This window comes from Canis lupus, chromosome 3 (assembly GCF_011100685.1).
Source record: "Canis lupus familiaris isolate Mischka breed German Shepherd chromosome 3, alternate assembly UU_Cfam_GSD_1.0, whole genome shotgun sequence".
Lineage (NCBI taxonomy): Eukaryota > Metazoa > Chordata > Mammalia > Carnivora > Canidae > Canis > Canis lupus.
In genome coordinates this window covers 48,937,153-48,947,013 of record NC_049224.1, presented here as the reverse complement: position 1 = coordinate 48,947,013, position 9,861 = coordinate 48,937,153, and the positions used below count along the sequence as shown (strand labels likewise).

Below are 9,861 nucleotides of genomic sequence, written 5' to 3'. Positions count from 1 at the left end.
TGCTCTGGAGAGCAGAGAGAAAATGGTGGATTTAGCACACATGAATAGCTAAATTCTACAAGTTTTTTACAAGGCTTTTTTCTTTCTTTTTTGATGATAAGTCTCGATATTAAGAAAGAAAAAAAGAAAGAAAAGAAAGAAAGAAGAAAGAAAGAAAGAAAGAAAGAAAGAAAGAAAGAAAGAAAGAAAGAAAGAAAGAAAGAAGAAAGAAAAGGAAAAGCAAGGCAGAAAGAGAAAGGTAACAAAAAAAGTAAAGTAGGGAGGAAGTGATGGAAGGAAGAAAACTGAAAAATAATTTATTCTAAACAAATATCCTTAGTAGCAAGAAAGACCTGCCTACAGAGTGGAAACTGAGAGAGAGAGGTTTGATTCTCTATGATTTTACCCTCTTGCATTTTATGAAGATTGATAGAAGAGTTTATTCTGTGACTCTGGATTTCTTCTATTGGCACATTGGGATGAATATTATTATAAGGTACTTACCTTGCTACAACTGGGTTATTATCAGTTTAACATAAGATTTCTGCCATTTTGTCTTCAATGGCTATTACTATTGGCATTGTGAAATATGACTGTACACATGCTTGATATCAATAATAAAACTAATCATAAGCTACCTCTAAGACAGTACAACTCACTCTATTCTAAGTAGTAAAAAAAAATTGTTCTTGAGAGACTTTTTAAAAAATGCTTAGAGATTGTTCAATGAATTCTTCGACATCATAGTCCTGTCAAGGGGTTGTTAACTCAACATCTTTGGCCCCTCCCCCTTTGTCATACTTGCTTGGTTAAACTCCACTTAAGTTCGACCCCACTCCCTGCCTTCAATGGGCAAGCTGAATGTGATTCAAGAAAACAAAATCCTCACACCCAGGCCGACTGGCCACACTAAAATTCATGGCCTCATTGAGCTCTCATCACTGCCAAGGGGCTCTCCATAGTCTCTGTCACAGTCTTCTATTGTCCTGAGTGACTACTTACCCTCCATTTCCTTAAGTCTCCAATATGAGGATGAACATCCTTCATCCTCAGTTTCAACTGTTGGCTGATCCTCATTTTGCTGGGAAAACAGAACCCATAAGGAGTGTTTCCTCACTCTCCCACTCAATTTCCTAATTTGTCTTGATCTGTAATGATCCATTGCCTGCCTCCTCTCCTGTTACATGAATCATATCCATAGTATGGCCCAGGACCAGATCCTCCATATGTGACTGGATCTGATGGCCCAAGAACACTCATCACCATTAACTCCACCATCAATCCTGTTCTCTCTCTTCTATATCATCAAGTATTTCCTCTCTTCCAGATCATTTTCAGCAGCAGAAAAATATGTTATTTTGTCTCCTATATTTCACACAAAAAGATAAGTACAAACTTGTCTTGACTCTAATCTCAACCTGCTTTGCAGCCTTGTTGCAAAATTCCTGAGAGTTCCCTATTCTCACTGTGGTCTCTTTCACATGTTCCCACTCTCTCCTGGACCAACTCCTTTAATGCTCTTTCCCCTCATCACTCCAGAAAAAAGCTTTTGTAGCCATCATCAGTGAAATTACATTGCTTCATCCACAATCTATGCACAGTCTTCCTCTTACTTGACTGGCACCATTTTAGGAAGCCAGTTACTCCCTACTTCTTGAAATACTTTGTCCCCTTGGCCTCTGAAACATCCACCTCCTACCTTACCTTCAACATCACTGGGTTTCCCTTTCAGGCTATCTTGTTGACTCCTCTTATGTCAGCCTCTAAATGTTGCACTTATTTGTTCCTCTGGTGGATACTCTGAGGATGCCCAAATTTCTAGCTCCAGTCAACACCTCTTCTCTGAACTCCAGACATGTGTATTCAATTCTCCATGTAACATTTCTCCTTGCATGTCTAACAGCCAACTGAAAATAGAATCCTTGAGTTCTCTCCTGCCCACACTAACCATCCCTTCTTACCATGCTGTGGTCGATGAATGTTTGTATCCCCTCAAACTTTGTATATTGAAAGCCTAAATCCAGTGTAGTGGTATTTGGAGGTGGGGCCTTTGGGATGTGATTAGGCTTAGATGAGATTATGAGGGAAGAGCCCCATAATGGGATCAGTGTCCATATGACAAGAGGAAAAGATAGAGCCCCTTCCCTCCACCTCTGTAATGTGAGAGTAGAGCAAAAACCAGGAAGAGGGACCTCACCAGCATCCAAATATGCCCATGAAACCTTGATCTTGGACTTCTCGGCCTTCAGAATTGAGTGAAATAAGTGACTGTTGTTTACACCATCTGATTTATGGTATTTTGCTAAAGCAGCCTAAGCTAACATGAAACTCAGTATTTCCCATATAGTAAAGGGCACTATAGTGCACCTGGTTGCTTAAATAAAAGTAAAAATTGGGAGTCATCTTTGAATCCTCTCCTCTCATATTTTAAATCCAATACCTTATAAAAATCTGTTGGTTCTAATTCCAAAATATATCCAAACTCTAACCATTTCTCATCTCTTACACTGCTGTCAGTCTCTTTTAAACAACCACATCATGCCTTGACTTAATTATTACATAATTTTTTATCTGGCTTCTCTACTTCTACTTTTACCATGCTATTATCTCTTGATACAGTAGTCAGAGGACTTCTTTAAACATAAAGTCAGATCATGATATTTCCCTGCTCAAAACCTTCTTGTAGCATCTGATATTACCAGAATAAATTCCAAATTCTGATAAGGTCCTATAAGATGCTACATAATCTGCCTCCCATCTGCTTCTCAGACTTCACCTTCTACCGCTGTGACTCCTTCTCACTGTTCCACATACATAATAGCCTTGTTGAGCACACCAAGTGAATACTCACAATTCTGTTGCTTGGCCAGAACACTTTTCCCCTAGATATTCCTATGGTTTGTGCCCTCCTTTTATTGAGGTCTTTATTTAAATGTCTCTAAGAGAGGCTTTATCTGTCGACTCTATATAAATTATTCTATTCCATCCTCTTACTCTCTTTTACTTTTTTTCCACAGTGCTAACTTATATTCTATATTTATCTCTTTCTCATCTGTCACTTCAGAATATAAGATCTGTAAGAGACTTTGTTTCTTTTGTTCATTGCTGTATTCTTGGAGAAAAGACAATGTTTTTCACATCATAGATTCTTAGTAAATATTTGTCAAGTAGATGAATGAATAAGTGAATGAATGAACAGTATGTTAGGATCCTCCACTCACAGAATATCTCAGTGATTTTTGTGATTCTAATCCTACCATGGGATTACAAGATTTTCAGCCATATGCAGAGCAGAAAATGAACAGTCAGGTCCTTGGTGATCAATATATGTATGCACCTTTGGTTACATAATACTATTGTTGAATATTGATTCCAGCTCCCATTGGTCAGTTTCCTGGGCATCAGAAATATCCTTCATAAAAGTCATAAACCCTAGACTTAATATTTATAGATGCCACCTATTTTGGACATTGCATTGTAGCTGGGCTCTAACCTCTCCTACTCATTATCTACCTCCCTCCTATTCTCAGGGGAAGATCAAATTCTCTTAGAAGATGGCATTTCCAGCTTACCATTCAAAGAAATTCCATCCTCTGCCTTTTTGGAAATATCAAGAAAATACCGTCATTGAGGTTGTGGAGGTAAAATGTAGCCCTTTCCTCAACGTTTTTGCCAAGTCTTGTTGATGCCAGAGTTTGTAGGAAAAGAGATGAGTAGAAGGAATCAGAGAAATAGGATATAGCCAGGGCTTAAGCGGAGGATTTCTCTCCTTTTTGAAATTAATTATGGGGACACATTGAGGTTGTTTTGAAGCCCTCATGTAAACACTGATAAAGACAAAAGAACTCTGAAGGAGCTAATTCTAAATAAGTTGTCCTTTATTGGAAATAAGAATATGTGGTGGAGTTGTTTTCTCACCACCCTCACAGCTGGAATAATTTGTGTGGAAATAATTTCATTGCTCCAGAGGGCTTAAGAGTTGATCCTGAAGATCAAAAGGGCTTTATTATTCATTTTTGTCATGGCCTCTCCTAAGCTTGATAGTGTTTTGCTGTGGAAGTTATCTGAGAAATTATTGGTCAGTCTCTCTTGGAGAACTCTTTATCAATTGCTTTGTAAAGTGAATTTCTAAGAGCTGCATCAGCCCAAGTCTCGGCAAAAGTTGAAATGGAACCCTTACAAACTCATTTGTGATAATAGTTGGGAATGAAACAGAAGAGCTGAGAAACAGTTGTTTGGCTCCATACTACAACCTAACCACCTTGCTAAGCATCAAACACAACTTTCATTCCCTCCATTTCAAGTGAAAATTTAAAAGAAATATCTGGTTAAAGCATAACAAAGATGTTGGAATCAGAAAGACATTGACTCATTGATTCAAATCATGTTTCAGCTCCTTGTTATCTTGTCCTTAGGTAAATTTCCTAACCCTTCTGAAGCTCTGCATCCTTATTTGAAATTTAGGATTAAATGATATCACCTATCTCATGGTATTATTTTCAGATTAAAGTGTGATTATTGGGATCCCTGGGTGGCGCAGCGGTTTGGCGCCTGCCTTTGGCCCAGGGCGCGATCCTGGAGATCCGGGATGGAATCCCACGTCGGGCTCCCGGTGCATGGAGCCTGCTTCTCCCTCTGCCTATGTCTCTGCCTCTGTGTGTGTGTGTGTGACTATCATAAATAAATAAAAATTTTTTTTAAAAAGTGTGATTATTAAAATGTTAAGCATAGTATCTGTCAAATAGTTCATATGCAAAGGCTAGTTGTATGTATTAGCAACTATTGCTACAATGATACTGCATAATAATCTACTCAAAATTCAGTAGCTTACAATGATTCACATTTATTCTTTTGTTCAAGAGTCTGCAGGTTGAACACAAGTTGTGCTTGACTAGCCAGTTGTGCTTGAGCTGTGGTTCAACTGGGCTTGACTCTAGGATGCTTGTTGGATTCAGTTATGTTCCATATGTGTTTATTCCATGGCCAAGGCTAAGACTCAATAGCTATCTGGATTGTGTTCTTCTCTTGATGGGTCACTGAAACACCATGCTAAGCCAAAAGTCATAAGCACATTTAAACCTTCTGTTTACATCACATCTGCTAAAATTCCATTGGTCAAAGCAAGTCACATGGCAACCTCAACACAATGTGGTAGGATGAATTTCACCCACTGCAGAACAGGTAAGGAAGTGTATATTTGACAAACAATAATTTTAACTATCACACTATAATAAGAAAGCTATATTAATTTATTATTATCATTAGTAGTAGTAGTAATAATAGTAAAGAAAAATCATTTTAAAAAGAAAAATCATTTATTCTTTCCACTGATTTTGTTTGGTTGTCAATCCATGCCAGGGACTGCCTAGCCACTGTCTCTCAAGTAATATTAGGCTTTTCCCAATCATAGAGTGACTTGGATGTGTGGTTTTAAAAGATGAATTCAAAGACAATTACCTAAGTTGTCCAATTATTTTCACCAGCTTGGAAATAGAAAATAAATGAGTGACCAAACACAGTTCATTCCTTGCTGTATATTGACTAACTAATTTACCATTTTAGTAATTCCTTGGACATCTCTGAGCATCGGGGTTTTTTAATATAAAAAATGGAAAGATGTCTTATTAAGTACCCCCTACTTTAGTATTTCCACACATGAAAAGACTTTTGCTTTACACTAATCAGTCTCATGCATTTTAAGCAAAACAGAAAAGCATTGAACATAGTCAATTGACATTTATTAGAAGGAAGGCTGGCATCAAATGCCAGGTTCATTACCACAGAATAACTCACGGACAATGGAAATGATTCACAAAATACATTGCTTGACCTTTGCTGTGATGGGATAGACAACTTAAAGAGGCTAGTCCAACAGAAAACTAGGTGTCATGTCTTAGGAATTCCCTACTAGACACAGTAGATCACTAGGATGGAGGTAGGGGAGCTGGATATGAAATATGAAGCAAAAAAGAAGATCTTTGTCAGATGTCACTTGGCAAAACAACCTTCTTTCTGTCTTCCATTCATTTTTCAAGCCCAGAAGAAGACCTATTGACCATTCATGAATGAAGCTATCAGCTCTACAGAAACATGGGATGGAAGATTGCCAAGTTAGATTATCTCTGCTCCACAATTCCATTGGCTAAAAAACCAGAGGGAAAGAGCAAAAGCTAGAACCTGATAAATGTAAGTTGAGCATGCAGGAAGGTTTTCCACCTTAGAAGGCTGATAAATATTGAAATATCTTAAGGTTTAGTTGACAGCTTGTCTCACCCACTCTCAGTATGGAGAATGAAAGAAAGAAAAATGACTGGCATTTATTGTTAATAAGGAACTTCTATCCCATTAAACACCACAAGAACCCAGCCAGGTAAGTGTAATAACCTTATACTTTCAAAAAAGAATCCAGGATTTTTTGGGTTAAACACATTGTTACCCCTAAAAATGTTATTAGAGAATGATGGGATGACCTCAAACCTAGCTTCTGATTTTTCCACCATATTACATTTTGATCTTGAAGATATGCACACAGATTTTGAAAATTTTATTGCTTTTAGCAAAACTAAGGGAGATAGACTAAATTAATGTTCACAAAATCCCTTTCAGTCCCAGACATCTGTGAGTCTATGATATACAGCAAATTTTTTCTTCTGTAAGCCCAAACCGTAGGCTCTGATGGACATATTTTTTCCTTGTTTTCCTCTGTCAGTTCCTTGACTGCCCCTCACAGCCACTTTGCAAGTCTTGATTGCCAAGCATTTATTTTCTTTTTCCAGTTTGTCTGGAAGACAGAAAGCCCCTGGGAAAGGATTCTTGGGCTTTTGATAGAAGGCCCATGAAATATCTGTAATTATGGATAACATTTTTGTACCCAGTAAATGGCTAAAAGGAGTCCTATGATAGAAATTTTTAGAAGATAATTGAATGTGTCAACTGGATCAAAAAATTATGTATTTGCTCCACCTCTGCAAACTGTGATAAATAGTCCATTGTCTGGAAAGTTTGCTTGGCATTTTCTTTTGCACTGCAAAATTATTGTAGCCCTTATCACTGAATTTTTGGTTAACATTTCAAAGAAATTCTTTAGAATTAATCTTGTAGATGCCAGATGCTACACATAGTTACCTGGAAAACAAAGATTTTAATAATTCAAAACTTCAATTTATTTCTATCATTAACCTAGACAAAAGCAATGTATGTATTTTTAGCAATTTATTGGTGAAAAATGGGGTGTGTCTCATGCTTGAGTAAAAATTAGCATTTCTCTATCTGAACAATGAAGTGAAAGAAAAAGCATTTTTTCTTCATTATTTATGTACACAATTGTGTCCTTTGCATAATTGCCTTGAAACAGAAGCACCTTATTAAAATGGACAATCAATAGTAGCAATAGAATTCCCAAGCAGAAGAACAAAACAAAATATAAATTAAAATTTTCTATTAAAGCCCGGCAGTATATATCTTGGCCTGACTGAAAAGAATTGAGGCTTGTTTAAACATTGGTAAATCATAAGGAGCAGGAAGAGTAAATGGAAATAAAGAAGAATCAAATCTAGATCAGGGTGAGAATTTTTCTAAGCTCAAAAGGAGTGGCCGAAATAACAAAGGGGAAGCTCAGTAAGTACTTCCCATACAAATTACAATTTCTCCAAAATTGCTTGACAGGCAAATAAACCCTGGGAAATATTTGCTCTAAACAGGACAAAGGGTGATATCCTTAATAAGAAAAGAGCTCATGACAAAAGGTAATAATAAAATAATTAAGTTCCTCATAAATAAAGGGAGAAGGGAAGTAAGACAATTTCAGACACAGACACATCAGTGGCTAATAAACATTTGATCATTTTTCAACTCTGCTCATTATCAGAGAAATGGAAGTTGGAATAACAATGAGATACTATTTTTAACCTATCAGATTAACAGAACTGTAAAAAAATGAGAACATTCAATTCTGGAGCTTGAGCACAGAGACATAGACCTGCGCGACACAGCTGGAAGCAATGCAAAGTGGTTCCAGCCCTGAAGAAGCAACGCGGAGGACAATGGGAGAGCCTTGAAAATAATTTGTGACACTCACCTCCAAAATTCTGTTTCTGGGATTCGAATGATGGAAATGATCTGAAAAGAAGAACGGGTTGTCTGCCAAAGACATTCATTGCATTGCTGTTTGTAATATTACAATTGTGGGGGAATAAAGTTTCCAAAAATTATGGTGATATTAAACAAATTAGAATAAAAAATGTAGCACTCAAATATCTGTAAAATATTTTAAATAGTATCATAAAATGCCTAGTATTTCATGTAAAATATAAAATTAGGGTATAAAATGTTATATGTAGGGGTGCCTGGGTGGCTCAGTCGGTTAAGCATCTGCTTTCAGCTCAGGTCATGATCCCAGGGTCCTGGCATCAAGCCCCTCAATGGGCTCCTGGTTCAGGGAACCCTCTTCTCCCTCTCCCTCCCTCCCCCTCTGCCTGCTGCTCCCCCACTCCTGCGCTTGTATACTCTCTGTCAAATAAATAAATAAAATATTTTTTAAAAGTTACCTATAGAATGAGATCAAAGATATAAAATAATGGATAAAAAGGACCAGAGTGGATTATGATTAAATGCTAATACAGGGGGGGTCCCTGGGTGGCTCAGCAGTTTAGCCCGCATTCAGCCCAGGGTGTGATCCTGGAGACCTGGGATCGAGTCTCACGTCTGGCTCCCTGCATGGAGCCTGCTTCTCCCTCTGCCTGTGTCTCTGCGTCTCTCTCTCTCTCTCTCTGTGTCTCTCATGAATAAATAAATAAATAAATAAATAAATAATCTAATATTAGTTGACCATAAAGTTGAGGGTCCACTTCTGGGTTCTCTATTCTGTTCCATTGATCTATGTGTCTGTTTTTGTGCCAGTACCACACTGTCTTGATGACCACAGCTTTGTAGTACAACCTGAAATCTGGCATTATGATGCCCCCAGCTGTGGTTTTCTTTTTTAAAATTCCCCTGGCTATTCGGGGTCTTTTCTGATTCCACACAAATCTTAAAATAATTTGTTCTAACTCTCTGAAGAAAGTCCATGGTATTTTGATAGGGATTGCATTAAACGTGTATATTGCCCTGGGTAACATTGACATTTTCACAATATTAATTCTGCCAATCCATGAGCATGGAGTATTTTTCCATCTCTTTGTGTCTTCCTCAATTTCTTTCAGAAGTGTTCTATAGTTTTTAGGGTATAGATCCTTTACCTCTTTGGTTAGGTTTATTCCTAGGTATCTTATGCTTTTGGGTGCAATTGTAAATGGGATTGACTCCTTAATTTCTCTTTCTTCAGTCTCATTGTTAGTGTATAGAAATGCCACTGACTTCTGGGCATTGATTTTGTATCCTGCCACACTGCCAAATCGCTATATGAGTTCTAGCAATCTTGGGGTGGAGTCTTTCGGGTTTTCTATGTAGAGTATCATGTCATCGGCGAAGAGGGAGAGTTTGACTTCTTTGCCAATTTGAATGCCTTTAATGTCTTTTTGTTGTCTGATTGCTGAGGCTAGGACTTCCAGTACTATGTTGAATAGCAGTGGTGAGAGTGGACATCCCTGTCTTGTTCCTGATCTTAGGGGAAAGGCTCCCAGTGCTTCCCCATTGAGAATTATATTTGCTGTGGGCTTTTCGTAGATGGCTTTTAAGATGTTGAGGAATGACACTCTGAAGAGTTTTGATCAGGGGAAAATTAACAAGGCAGGAAACCACAAATGTTGGAGAGGATGCGGAGAAAAGGGAACCCTCTTACACTGTGGGTGGGAATGTGAACTGGTGCAGCCACTCTGGAAAACTGTGTGGAGGTTCCTCAAAGAGTTAAAAATAGACCTGCCCTAGGACCCAGCAATTGCACTG

General features: G+C 37.8%; 1 long non-coding RNA gene across 2 annotated transcripts; it reads left to right on the top strand.

The window, feature by feature from the left end:
• Nucleotides 1-201: 201 nt before the first annotated feature.
• Nucleotides 202-7,909, top strand: LOC102157264. Of its 2 annotated transcripts, none has more exons than XR_005356367.1 (5): nt 202-238; nt 3,510-3,620; nt 4,840-5,160; nt 6,015-6,165; nt 7,895-7,909. It is a non-coding gene; the product is annotated as an uncharacterized LOC102157264 (long non-coding RNA). The 2 variants fall into 2 exon arrangements; XR_005356366.1 differs by lacking the exon at nt 202-238 and adding an exon at nt 259-475.
• The last annotated feature ends 1,952 nt before the right edge of the window (nt 7,910-9,861 follow it).